This window comes from Podarcis cretensis, assembly GCF_951804945.1.
Source record: "Podarcis cretensis genome assembly, chromosome: 1".
Taxonomy (NCBI): Eukaryota; Metazoa; Chordata; class Lepidosauria; order Squamata; family Lacertidae; genus Podarcis; species Podarcis cretensis.
Genome location: NC_137170.1, coordinates 123,964,335 through 123,979,345, shown reverse-complemented (window position 1 = coordinate 123,979,345; position 15,011 = coordinate 123,964,335). Strand labels below are relative to the sequence as shown.

General features: G+C 43.4%; 1 protein-coding gene across 4 annotated transcripts in view; it reads right to left on the bottom strand.

The window, feature by feature from the left end:
- The window catches only part of HECW2 (HECT, C2 and WW domain containing E3 ubiquitin protein ligase 2), a 192,798-nt gene that overhangs the window by 154,723 nt on the left and 23,064 nt on the right, over positions 1–15,011 (bottom strand). The window lies entirely within an intron of this gene.

The window sequence follows — 15,011 nt, the reverse complement described above, 5'->3', positions numbered from 1 at the left end:
AATGGCCATCTGTCATGTATGATTTAGTTGAGATTCCTACATGGCAGGGGGTTGGACTAGATGACACCTGGGCTCCCTTCCAACCCTACGATTCTATGACCTGCAGGCCCTCCAGAAAGAACTTGAGCTGACCACTTCTCTACCCAGAAGTATGACTAGAGTGAAGAAGCAGTTACCCAAGCGCTGAACCGCTCGTCCACCTAAGAAATTATCTACTTTCCTCCACCATCATACCAACTGCATCAGCATCGATGATGAAATCCATTTGTGCAGCTGTGGTGTAAAGCAGCCTGCAATCCTAGCTCTACCTGCTTAGAAGCATACGAATCGACTCAGATGAATGTGTTCAAAGAGCACGTGTTCAGTATTGTGCTATAAATAAAAGCTAGGAAAGCAAGAGCAGATTTTCAGTATCTTCCAGTCGTTTTTAGTATGCAATAATAAACTGTGCCATATTACATTTTGCAAGAAAAAGTCCAAGGAGAGATAAAACTAAATTAGGCTTTGAAACATCTTTAAAGCGCCTTCTCAGACCGTTTCATACTTCACATCTCACTATAGCCCTCTTTTCACATCTCACTATAGCATGTGGCATCAGGATCTGTGAGAATAAGGGACAACAAATTCAGAAATACCAAGCTATGACTTCCTCTCCTGGGGTGGGGTGGGGAATCAGAGAAAATCACCTGCAAAATTAATTGAAATAAAAGAAGGGTGTACCAACTCAAGAATAGCTGGGGAAACCCAGCCAGATGGGTGGGGTACAAATAATAAAGTTGTTGTTGTTGTTAGCTGGCGTAAAACAGTGTCTTAGAAGCACATTGTTGAACGATGTCAGGCTATAAAACCAACCTTGTATTGAAATGTGCCTTTCCCCCCTTTTACTTCTACTTCAATGGTAAATTAATTGTCTGTAGTATCTGTAGTACTCTACTTATCCCAATCCTATGCATATGTGCTTCATGCTCAGAAAAATAAGGTGACCATTACAAGGTAAAGGTAAAGGGACCTCTGACCGTTAGGTCCAGTCGTGGACAACTCTGGGGTTACGGCGCTTATCTCGCTTTATTGGCCGAGGGAGCCAGTGTACAGCTTCCAGGTCATGTGGCCAGCATGACTAAGCCACTTCTGGCGAACTAGAGCAGCGCACGGAAATGCCGTTTACCTTCCCACCGGAGCGGTACCTAGTTATCTACTTGCACTTTGAGATGCTTTCAAACTGCTAGGTTGGCAGGAGCAGGGACCGAGCAATGGGAGCTCTCCCCATCGCGGGGATTCGAACTACCGACCTTCTGATCAGCAAGCCCAAGAGGCTCAGTGGTTTAGACCATAGCGCCACCCGCGTCTCATTATAAACACCTTCACAATTAAGTTACAAATCATGCTGCACTTATAGCAACAAGAAATATTTCCTTAATTATTTCTCTTTGGAAGGATGTCTAAATTCATAGTGGTCATTTTACTGTGATGCCCAAACTATTGCTTAACTTTTTCCAGAATTAATCTTACATTAACCTTTTAACCTTTTTTTTATTTTTTAGATTATTTCAAAGCCGGGGGGGGGGTGTTTTGTACACTGTTTGAGCTCCCCCGCCCAGGCACTCATTTGAGGGGGTTCAAATGAATAGTGTTCCTTTTGTGCAATCGTTTTCTAAGCTTCAAACAGACATCTAGAGGTCAAGAGCAGGTACCATTTGTGTGATCCTGCCCCATGCATTGAAAGTACAGTGGTACCTCGGGTTACAGACGCTTCAGGTTACAGACTGCTAACCCACAAATAGTATACCTCGGGTTAAGAACTTTACCTCAGGATGAGAACAGAAATCGCGCGGCAGCAGCAGGAGGCCCCATCAGCTAAAGTGGTACCTCAGGTTAAGAACAGTTTCAGGTTAAGAACGGACCTCCGGAACGAATTAAGTTCTTAACCTGAGGTACCACTGTACGTCTAAAATAGGCTACAGTATTAGTATGGTTCTTGTGGTTGATTAAGGCTGCAAACCAGACGTCAAGGGCAGTGCAACTGCCGCACATACAACACAAGCCTAATGAAGACTGAGCATGCTCAATAGCCACAGAATGATGACTGGAGGGTTCTTTGGAGGTGGAGTGTCTGGAAACCTGAACGGGAGCACTTAATGCTGCAACAATTTGTTGCAGGTCCCACTAATCTTTTCTGTGATTTATGCCCCCCCCCCCCATTTGTCAGCCTCATTTTCTAGTTCGAGAAAGCAGTTCAGTGTTATAGAATCGAATTAAATTACTACTAATTTCTTCAGGCTTTATGCTCTTTGCTGGAAAGTTAATATGGAAGAAACAAATTTCTCTCTGGCCTCAGTCCAGTATACCTGAAGGAGCGTCTCCACCCCCATCATTCTACCCGGACACTGAGGTCTAGCGCCGAGGGCCTTCTGGCGGTTCCCTCACTGCAAGAAGCCAAGTTACAGGGAACCAGGCAGAGGGCCTTCTCAGTAGTGGCACGTGCCCTGTGGAACACCCTCCCACCAGATGTCAAAGAGAACAACAACTACCAGACTTTTAGAAGACATCTGAAGGCAGCCCTGTTTAGGGAAGCTTTTAATGTTTGATGGACTACTATATTTTAATATTTTGTTGGAATCCACCCAGAATGGCTGGGGAAACCCAGTCAGATGGACGGGGTATAAATAATAATAATTATTGTTGTTGTTGTTGTTGATGATGATGATGATGATGATGATGATGATGATGGTTTATTATCTAAAAGATAGGGGAAAGAAGCAGAAATGGGTTGGAGGAAATGGCAGTTACTGGTACCAACCATGCAATCAGGCCATGCAATCAAGTACAACAGCTCCTCTTGGATCATCAAACAAAAGTTATCAGACAAAAGTTATTCAGGCAAAATCCAGTATAAAGAACAAATCAAATACTAGCATCCAACTACTGGCTATACTGGGGAGGGGGGGAGGAACTATACTGTGGTATGTCTACTTAATACAGCAGCCTTATCAATATACAGAGGGTGTTCTTGTGACTGTGAGATTCTAGATGGTACAAATCGCTACAGGGATGCTCAGTTCCTGCCAAAAAAAGTGGGTTTTCCAATTAAGGAATGCTAGAAATTAAGGAATGCTAGAAGGATGTTGGAATGAAGTAATGTGGTTTTAGCAGAAATGATATAAAGGATTAAGTAAAAATGGATTGATAATTGGTGAAAGAACAGAACGTTACATTATAGTATATTAAGATAAATCATTAGGATAGAAATAAAGATGGAAAGGATTTGCTGAAATATCTAATTGAATTAGAATACAAAAAAGGGAGGTGTGAGGAGGTCAAGGAAATAAGCAAAGGAAAGAAAGTTATGTAAAGGATTGATTTTTTTTTAATTATCTGCATCTTTTTTCTGTTTTTCTTTTTCCCCCCTTTTTCTGTTTAAATATGTTCTTTATTTTTTCTTTTTGTAATCTTTAAAATCTCAATAAAAATCTATTGAAAAAAATTTAAAAAATAAAAAATAAATAAAAAGTGGGTTTTGCTTGGCTTCATTATAGAACAATTCTGCTATAATATTCAGTTTTGGTATTAAAGGCATCTTTTGTGCTCACTTATTTCCAGGAGGGCTACTATCCAAATGACACATGTGACCAGTCTTCCTTTCCCCCACCCCCACCCCAAAGAAAGAAAATGACAGAGAATGATGCACTTTAAGGACGGCATGTCTAATTTAAAAATAAAATTCCAATGTTCTGTCTTAAACAGAACAATTTCAATTACTAACTGCAGGAAATGGGTTACTCCAGTTATTAAGTTATTTTGTTTACTACCCATTATGGAATGAAATCCTTACTCTGCTTTGTTCTCGAATTATGTAGCCTTCTCCTGCTGTGGCTAGTAAATCATTCATAAGTCTGCATTAGCGAGTAAGAAATAAATTATTAGTAACAGTGTGCTGAGAAGCCTCGATGCAGTCAGTGGATGTGAAACCTTTTGCAGAACAGTGGTGTAGTCATATATAGTATTTTTCCTGCTTAAATAATACATAAACACGGAGTGGTACAGAACAGATATATTCTGAAAAAAGGGACTCTGCATTAATAAGTAGTGGAGTCATTTATTCTTACAGCTCGGCTTTGTGAATTAAATATTGAACACATACGCAAATTAATAAGCATATAGCCAGATTTTTATTCTCGTTTTAGAGCAGTGATGATATAAATTTAAGTATTGTCATATTTTTTTGAAGACCATGTTTTATTTAGCAATACAGTAGTACCTCAGGTTACATACGCTTCAGGTTACAGACTCCACTAACCCAGAAATAGTACCTCGGGTTAAGAACTTTGCTTCAGGATGAGAACAGAAATCGTGCTCCGGCGGCGCGGCAGCAGCAGGAGGCCCCATTAGCTAAAGTGGTGTTTCAGGTTAAGAACAGTTTCAGGTTAAGAACGGACCTCCGGAACTAATTAAGTACTTAACCCGAGGTACCACTGTAAACCACTGTAAATAACTGTACCTCCTGGGGGGAGGGGGGAGAATCACAAAACTCAGGGACTTGGATCAGATAAAATACTAAACAAACAATAATGCACAAACGTTCACCAAGTCTCAGGTTAATACTAACCAGAGTTTGTCAAATCAAAACTCGGGGTCCTCTAGTTATCTCTGCTTAATGTAAAGTAACGAATGATTTGAGCGCAAGTCAAACTTATTATTACTTATTTATTAATTTACCACATTTTGATACAACCATCTTTTCCTCCTCTAAGGAGCTCAAGGTGGTCAACGTGGTTGCCCCCCTCTCTGTTTTCCCCCTCAAAACAACTCTGTGAGTGACAGTGAATGACTGGCCCAAGGTCACCCACTGAGCTTCAAGGCTTTTGTGAGGATTCGAACCCCGGTCTCCCAAGTTAATAGTTCACACTGGCTCTTCAAACAAAGGCCTTCAAACGTAGAGACCTTTGCAGGAGTTCCTTCAGGGTAAACTGAGTGGGGGCTATGTTCAGGAATTCTAATTAAAGCATGTGGGGGGGGGGAGGGCAGAATCTGTTGCTACCCACACTCAGTCTACCCAAAATGTGCTATTGCTGCACAAGTACAATGGAACCAAAAGCAGGGACGAAGGAAGGGGGTGCGGTGTGTGTGGACCGTCCCTGGCATCACCACTGAGGGAGGTGGCAAAATGCCGGGCACAACTCACCGCGGGGCCTGCAGCGCGCCCGAGCCACGTGTCTCTCTTGGGAGTAACGCGGTGGCTTGGGTGCCCGCAGGCTCCGTGCTGCCAAAACTGTCTGCCTGCTGCCTCCCCCCTAGATGTGAGGCAGCTGAGTGGGAGGAGGCAGGCAGACTCCGAAGGCCTCGCAGTGCGCCCCACCCCTATGGGTGGCTTGCCCCACTTCTGGACCAAAAGCACACTTTCTCTCTTTTTGCATTTGATCAAGTGAGTAGATACAGACTGTCACAGAGCAGATTTTTCATTGGGTGCTGCACACACACACACACACACAGACTGTTTTGATGCACTGTTGTTGTTTAGTCGTGTCTGACTCTTCGTGACCCCATGGACCAGAGCACACCAGGCACTTCTGTCTTCCACTGCCTCCTGCAGTTTGGTCAAACTCATGTTGGTAGCTTTGAGAACACTGTCCAACCATCTCGTCCTCTGCTGCCCCCTTCTCCTTGTGCCCTCCATCTTTCCCAGCATCAGGGTCTTTTCCAGGGCGTCTTCTCTTCTCATGAGGTGGCCAAAGTATTGGAGCCTCAGCTTCAGGATCTGTCCTTCCAGTGAGCACTCAGGGCTGATTTCCTTAAGAATGGATAGGTTTGATCTTCTTGCAGTCCATGGGACTCTCAAGAGTCTCCTCCAGCACCATAATTCAAAAGCATCAATTCTTCAGTGAACAGCCTTCTTTATGATCCAGCTCTCACTTCCATACATCACTACTGGGAAAACCATAGCTTTAACTATACGGACCTTTGTTGGCAAGGTGATGTCTCTGCTTTTTAAGATGCTTTTTTTGATGCACAACTCTTTTTTTAATCTCCCACCCCTTGCCCCTGTGAACACACCCAATATCCAGATAGAAAACATTGTATTTGAGTTGCAGTCACTCTACAATGAGCTCAGCCAGACTGATCGTGAGATTAAGCAATCTATTAAGAATTCCTTTCTAAAGGAAACTTATGGTCAGTTTATTAACACAGCGTACATCTGAGGAGAAGAGCTTTCGGCAAGGCACAGTGTAATTGCTTGTGAGAGAGCGTTTCCCTTGGAAACCTATTCCCCCTTCCCTTCTAAAGGTTACATCCCATGTCATTTCCCAAAAGCAATTAGCAATTCATAAACTGTGTTCATACATGCTAAAGATTATTCAGAGTAATCTACAGAACGAAGAAAAGAACAGGAACAAAACCATTACCCATTCCGAAAACCTGCTCAATGTTTCCCCCGGTTTCGGTAAAGGCAGAGGAAAATATTATTATCTTAAAGCCCTACCACGAGCTGCTTAAAGAAACTTACATGACAGATTGCTGTGTAAGAATTTGGATTAATGGTTTAGTAACACACACTCCAACCATCCGCATTCACCAAGGAATGGTGAAACACTCTCTCTTTTGTCTTTCATGAATTTTTATAAATCTTGCCTGTGTACATAATACGTTTCACCTCTCCCAGGTCTCTAACAGAGGGTGCCTCTTCTTGAATATAGTGCACAATACTGTAAAACAGAAGTGGGCAACCCTTCTTCCTATCCAGGTACATATTTGCATGGGAGTAAACATTTAGAGGGACGCAGGTGGCGCTGTGGGTTAAAGCCTCAGTGCCTAGGACTTGCCGATCGAAAGGTCGGCGGTTCGAATCCCTGCGGCGGGGTGCGCTCCCGCTGCTCGGTCCCAGCGCCTGCCAACCTAGCAGTTCGAAAGCACCTCCGGGTGCAAGTAGATAAATAGGGACCGCTTACCAGCGGGAAGGTAAACGGCGTTTCTGTGTGCGACTCTGGCTCGCCAGAGCAGCGATGTCACGCTGGCCACGTGACCCGGAAGTGTCTCCGGACAGCGCTGGCCCCTGGCCTCTTAAGTGAGATGGGCGCACAACCCCAGAGTCTGTCAAGACCTTTACCTTTAAACATTTGCCACATATTGTGGGAAGGTGGAAAGAGACTGAGCCATAGGTAGGGGCCGTACCCTTTCCCCTCTTTCTGACAACCCCTTTCCTGTTTTTTTTCCCTTCCTGGGCACCCATATGGAATTATGCCAAGGGCTGCAGGCTGCCAACTTGTGGCATGAAAGGAAATGTGTGGCCATGCTTCCCTTCCACCCCACGCCCTGGCATCAGAACCAAGGTGTTACAATAATACAATAATGCCTCTATTTGCACCAGCAGACCCTCCAAGTGTCCTTATTTTCCAGGGACAGTCCCAGATTTGCAGAATCTGGTTTGATCCCAGAATGCCCTGCTTTTCCTTAGGACCGTCCCTATTTTCATTGGAGAAATGTTGGAGGGTATGGAGTTATGCGACCCCCTTACCCAAAGAGACAAGTAACTATACAACCTTTAGAAGACATATGAAGGCAGCCCTGTATAGAGAAGGGCTGTGGTTTTTTTTAATGTTTAATGTTTTATTATATTTTTATGTATGTTGGAAGCTGCCCAGAGTAGCTGGGGCAACTTAGTCAGATGGACAGGGTTTAAATTAATAATAATAATAATAATAATAATAGAATAGGACACCCCGATTTTCATCAGAGAAATGTTGGAGGGTATGCATCAGTGAATGTCAGAGGGTTAGGTTAGTGCAAGCAGCCAGCTTGAGTATTCTTCCCAAAACAACAAATGAACACCCATAATCCAACATGAGACTAAAAAACCACTTTGAAAATGGCCCAAACACAACACGTCCCATCCGTTCTGACTGTTGGAAATTTCCCTTGTCAGTTTGAGGATGTGGCAAATTCTTAATGATAGCTGCCCGAGTGTTAACAGCCTCCTTGTGGTGACAGATGTGGGTTGGGTGGCACCTGGTAAGATCAAATATAAGCTTTATGCTCACTTTCCAAATTCAGCCTATGGAAAGTACTGAAGCCAAGCCTTAAGATTAAAACAAAAATGTTAGCGGAGATGGCTGGCTGGCTGGCTGCCACAGTGTGTTGGAGGAGAGTTGGGTTAAGAGGAGGTGCTCAGGCAGTGATTCCTCAGTGAGAAGACAGCATGTCCCCATTTTCAGCTGTGAGATGTTGAACAATATTTCAAGCTATATTAAGCTTTCTGGTTTGGAGGATATTTGGGTCCAGAGGGTAGGAAGCGTAGTGACAAACCCCTCTGGCTTTTATGGTTGCATGTTTGGTCCGACTTTAGGTTTAGAAACTATTTAGAGTTCTCCTGTTCTCTTTTATTGTAATGATGGTTAATTAGCTGCTTTGAGAGCCTGATGCAGCTGGTAAAGAGGGGATTTCAAAAATTGGGATGCCATTATTCTCAATCCTCCCACTATTGAAATTGTCAACAGAACAGACTAGAGGATTTTCAGTCCATCATTTGCTTTTTATTTTAACCAAAATAGTAGTGGATACTCCATACAGATTCCCCACCACCACCCGAGCTATGTAACTTACAATTAAATAAGCAAAAGTTGCTTTCTCCCCTTTTTTTCAAGAATGGTTATCTTAATTATTTTAAAGAAAATATCAATAGATCCTTCTCTCACTTTTTATAAAGTGAGAGAAGATCCTTCTCTCACTTTTTATAAAGAGGCAGGCAACCATAGGCTATCCTTTACAAAGCTCACAAAATTATCAAATTTTGGGGTTGCCATATGTCCGGGTTTTCCTGGACATGTCCTCTTTTTTGGCACCACCATGCCCGTCCAGGCGGATTTTTGAATTTTAAATGAAATGTCCAGGTTCTCGGGGTTTTTTTATTATTATTACGGGGGGGGGGGCACGTTTGGGAGAGCGCTGTGCCCCAGAAGTGCAATGTCTGCAGCCCCCGTTGGCACCACCTCCGTCTCATGCTATTTGTGGCGGCCTCAAGGCCTTGCACAGTCTTCCACTCTAGAAATTGTGTAGCATGGCCTTTCCAGGGGCCACTCAGTCGCGCATCATCTGGAGATGCAGCATCTTGTGAGCAGGAAACCAAAGACAGCAAAGGTAAGTGAGGGGAGGGAAGGAGGGGGCAAGCAGGCAGGTGGGTGTCCTCTTCCTTGCTCTTCCGAATATGGAAACCCTAAGCAACGTGAAAAGGCAGGGAAAGAAGAATAAAGATAAAAGGCTGACAAACTAGAATGAAGGGATTGGGAATTGGGGCACAGCATCTTCTACAATTATGTGTTTATTTAGCTTTCAATATCTCACCATATGGTTTTCACAAGACTCATCAAAAGCTTCCAAATATATAGGCAAGCGTGTGTGGTTTTTGAAATACAGTCAAAGACAGCAGCAATGGCTAGAATGTCTTCCAGTGATCTACTTACATAACTATTTGTTTATAAGTGTGAAAATAAATAAATAAATAAATAAATAAATAAGATTATTTCCAAAATAAATAAATAATAGTATTAAAACAGGCCAACATAAATTCCACACAAACTAAACAGTAGTAGCAATATTAAAAAATAAATAAATCATGCCAATGTACTTCACCCTTCCCCAAAAGCCTGAGCAAAAGGAGTACAAATTCTGCCATTACTTAGGGTGAATAAACAGCTCTTATTCTTCATTCCATTTTAATCTTGGCAGTGCCAGATCTGGTTTGAGTTGATTTGGGGATAAGGTTGCTTAAAGAAATGCTAAGCAAGTCTTATCAGATCTCCACTTTTCTGTAGAGTTTTCATGTGCCTCAAGACTGCATTTCCATTCCTCGTAAGGCAGTAGAAACTTAAAAATAAGTGTGCCCTTAATTCACAGCCCTTCCAATTAAATTAGCCACAAATAATCAAAGGATTGGCTGTATCTGTTTGCTGATATCCCAACCACTCTCTACTGGCGAGTCCTAATTACGGATGAAATTTGCTTCAGTGTGTATTTAAAGACAAATTATCAAATTAATACTTGAACAATATGAGAACAAAAACACAGTCACTCGTCAAAAATCACGCTTCCCAAAATCATTTAGTAAATCAGCATCAAACCTCTTGAATTTTAATCAGAGGTCTCAAATTCTGCAATTCAATTACTTAAATTATTCCTTCCTAAAAGACCTAATTCTCTTTGGACTGCTATACTAACCGTCCAAGCCTACAAGTGGTTACCTGAAAGTAGGTCCCACAGCAGTCAATGCAACTGATTTTCTAATACACATGGAATTGCATCCTTAGTGTTTCATTTATATGTCTAAGGTTTGTGATGCACTGCCTTTTACTCACTGCAAACAGCATAGGAGGTGAAATCAGGCAATCACTTAGCTCAATACTAAGCTCAAGTATTTTCAAGAAGTATTAACTACAGATTTAAATTTTTTTTGAGCACTTTAAGCTTCTTGAAAGATGGCATACTTCTAAAGAGCCTGCATTAACCTTGCAAATAAAATTAAGTATTTTATTAATCTTCTCATAAATCCAACGCTCAAAACACCGACCACAGAAAGGGCTTGATATCACTGCTGTAAAAGGTAAAGGTAAAGGTACCCCTGCCCATACGGGCCAGTCTTGACAGACTCTGGGGTTGTGCGCCCATCTCACTTAAGAGGCCAGGGGCCAGCGCTGTCCGGAGACACTTCCGGGTCACGTGGCCAGCGTGACATCGCTGCTCTGGCGAGCCAGAGCCGCACACGGAAACGCCGTTTACCTTCCCGCTGGTAAGCGGTCCCTATTTATCTACTTGCACCCGGAGGTGCTTTCAAACTGCTAGGTTGGCAGGCGCTGGGACCGAGCAGCGGGAGCGCACCCCGCCGCAGGGATTCGAACCGCCGACCTTTCGATCGGCAAGTCCTAGGCGCTGAGGCTTTAACCCACAGCGCCACCTGCGTCCCTTCTGCTGTACAATATGCCATTAGATGAGGGCTCTGTGAGATGGCTTAAGAGAAAGATATGGGTATAGAAATATCTTATTCTTCTTTTTGTATGTCACTGCTGTACAATATGCCATTAGATGAGGGCTCTGTGAGATGGCTTAAGAGAAAGATATGGGTATAGAAATATCTTATTCTTCTTGGGATATACTTTGGAAGAAGCCACCTTTCAGCCACCTTGAAGAAGTCCATTTCAGCAACGCTTAGGTAATCCTGTCTTAACTTGGTTGACAGACGGCACCTCACATGGATAACATTGAGTTATATGAACAATCGCTTATCTACCCATTGTTGGAGAGGTTGGTCAGGAAGAAGTTCAGGAACGCACATGTGGTGGTACTGCCCTTCTTTCTTTTAAATCCTTTAAATCTTTTAAATCTGTCTTTTGGGATCATGCCACTTTTCAACACATGGCCAAAATCACCAATCCAGTGCTTCCAAAAAACACAACCTTGGCATTACAGGCCCAAAGCTGTTTACAGACTGCACTAAATCCTCCTTCTACTGGTTAGAGCCAGGATGACAATGGCTGGATGATCATGGATGTTCTATGTTGTTCGGTGCTCTGAAACTGTAATAAACATTTCTTTAAAAATTGAGAAGGCAATATTCCATGCTTACCAAGGGCCACCATACATAATTACGGTACCACTACAAATGCTAATCCACTGAACAATTCAGAGTGATAATCAAAACACAACCTATAAAGCACAAACACTTCATTTCAAAATACTATGTATAAGTTGGCCATCCTTGTATTTACTCCTGAGTCAAATCAGTCTGAATGAATAGCACTAAACAATGTGAAAGGATTTAAAAGAAAATCAGGCCTGTGAGTATGTTTAGCCAATATATGCAAAATGTTGATATTTTGCTTGTGTGTAATTTCCAAAGAATCACAACCAAGCTGCTAAGTTAAGACTCTCATTCATGCACTGTTGGTTTCTGAAACATGCCCTTTTTATATAAAAGTATAGGATTAGCCAAAGCCTTGGTTAATCCCTAAACAACAGGTCCTGAAATCTTTTCAGCTGGAGAAATAGAACACCCTTTATAGGAATTATTATCAGGGGCAGGGCGGGAGAAGGTGAAGGGCAGCTTAGATGGTGAATATATAAGGGAGTGCTCAAAAATAAAACACAACCCCCTTGCTTTTGCAACAAATTTTCTCAGGATTGTCAGTAAATCGGGTCCTCCCTTAAAGAGGGCACGGGTTGCGGTGAGACCTGAACAACCGACAACCTGTGTTGTGGGTAGGTACATTTGGACAGCCACAACACCCGATTGGTAGGTCCTGCGAAGCTGGGTGCAATCTGGCCAATGGGACGCAGTTCAAACAGTTCGAGGGACCTATTTATGCCTATGCACGTGACCCAGAGCTTCCTCTTTCAGCGCGTGCATTTGGAACACCCGCCCGCCTCTCCCTACTTTTAGGGCTTTGCACTTGACCTTGCTATGCCGTCGTGTGTCGTCTGTCGTTGGGACAGGGGCACGGCAGGAATTTTCTCCACTTGGCTGATTGGCTGTTGCCATTTGGGTTTCGCCTGTCGCGTAGCAAATCGTCACAACTTGTAAGGTTGCGGATAGGCACTGGTTCAGGTGACAGGGATGGGAGAATGCTCTCAACCCCTGAGAGGGGGTTGTGCCCATGCCTGAGTCCAGGGGGACATTTGGGTGGCAGAGTTAGCCCATTCCCGGCTTTCTGCTTATCCAGGTGTTCACCCTTGGCTGACCTATGCTGGAACCCTGGGTCAGTGCTACCTGCGTGGCAGGGAGCTAGTCGAACCAGAACCTATGCAACCAGTAATCAATAAAGTTGTGGCCTAAATTCTGCCAAAAACCAAAACCAAAAATTTGAGTCATGTGTGAATTTATTTGGGGGGGGGGGGATCTGGGTCTGAACACGCAATACAATTCCCTCTATTTGTGATGCTCCGGCTGTTATGTATTGTTAGTTGAGTTGCCAAAGCAGCACCAACCACACACACAAAAGGGGTCTTGGGGCAATCTCAAGGTTTGCAAAAGTAGAAAAGACTTTTTGTTTCTAAAATAAAATAAAAAATCCAAATTATACATGAGCAAACTCTTAAACAGGAGTAATGGTATCAGCCTTCAATCTTTTTAAAGAGATGAGCCGTGTATATTCTGAAGTGACTGTGCCCCATACCCACCTCCACAATCTGAACAAGAAGTTAAGACAAGCAGTCTGCTGCTTTCAATTTTAGTATATAGCACCTGACAGCAGTAATGACTATGACATTAGTCATAAGCACCTATTGATTACCGATACTGTATGCCAAAACTTGGATGGGATTTCCTTTGGAAAATGATAAATAGTGACTGCCCTAGAAACCCTAACAGTATCCAACAAGTCTTATCAGAGCAAAATGAATTATTTCTGCCTAGACGGCATTCACATTCTAAATAAACAACGATTCAAAAGTTCAGTTGCATACTGATTCATCTTCTCATTATAAAAAACAAAATAAATAAATAATAATAATAGTAATAAATTTTATTTATACCCCGCCCTCCCCAGCCAAAACCGGGCTCAGAGCGGCTAACATCAATTATATAACATATTAACATAAAATCAGGCAATCAATTAAAATACATCCTAAAATCAAATCAGAATCAAAGTGAAGTCCAATCAGATGGCAACCCACAATAGAAGCCCCATTGTCCTACAAATAATTCTTCCCCCATATCTCATCCAAATGGTCGGGAACTGGTGCCCCCCCCATATGTTGCCAAACTACAACTCCCTTCATCGCTGACCATTAGCCATGCTGGCAAGGGATGTTGGGAGCTGGAAAGCTACAAGTCCCCCATGGCTGCCAAAACATATAGGAATACTTGGATGTGTCATGATATCATCATGGCTGACTGTCATGGACTGGCTGGATGTAGAGGAATGGTGGGAGGAACCAGCTAGGAAACCACCAAGGGAACAAGGCTCGGAGCCCAGGAAGTGGTGGTGAGACAACGATGAGTGGTCAGAAGGGGAAGTTTGGGAAGAGGAGCTGTTGGAAGCTGAAGGGGTAATAGGGCTTAGTGAGCTAGGAGAGTCTGTGGCAGAGAGGAGTCGAGAATCAGAGGCTGAAGCAGAAGCCCATGAGTGGGAGGAAGAAGGTCAAAAGGCACAGGTAAGTCAGGGTGATGAAGAGTCACAGCTGTCTCCCCCTCCTGCTGCAACAAGCTCTCCTCCCCACCTGCCCCCCAGAACCAGAAGAGGGCTGAAACAGGCAGAGCAGCAGAAGGCTGTACAGTGGTGCCCCGCAAGACGAATGCCTCGCAAGACGAAAAACCCGCTAGACGAAAGGGTTTTCCGTTTTTCGAGGCGCTTCGCAAGACGAATTTCTCTATGGGCTTGCTTCGCAAGACAAAAACGTTTTGCGAGTCTTGCGATTTTTTTCGCTCCCCCCCCCTTTTTCTAAGCCGCTAAGCCGCTAATAGCCGCTTTGCCGCTAAGCCGCTAATAGCGCCAATCCGCTAAGCCGCTAATAGGGTTGCTTCGCAAGACGAAAAAACCGCAAGATGAAGAGACTTGCGGAACGGATTCTTTTCGTCTTGCGAGGCACCACTGTATGCAGCCACAGTCTCCAGCTGCATGGGAAAAGCCCTGAAGAAGAGGGAACTTTGACAGCTGTGGAGAAGCATAGACCTTCAGTCTCAGCAATTGTTTCATGGGCTAAGTCCTACTGAGGATGAGTTGCTGGGCTCATTAGGCACTCAGCCAAGTCTGTGAAGATCATGCTAATACCGTGTGATTTACTGCTGGCTCGCCCTTCAACAGAGACAAGAGTGGAAGACATAGAGAGACAAAGATGAGGATGTCGAATACACAATGGTAAAAGTTTACATGGTTCTGTAATTTCAGTAGCAAGTCCCATGTCACACATATTGTCTAGTTCTGCCCTTAGTTCTAATGGAGTTAAATGTATGAGAACTGTAAATCATGAACAGTAATGAAAATTTGTGAAGTCACATTCAAATAAGGCATTAAGTGGACGATAAATCTAACATT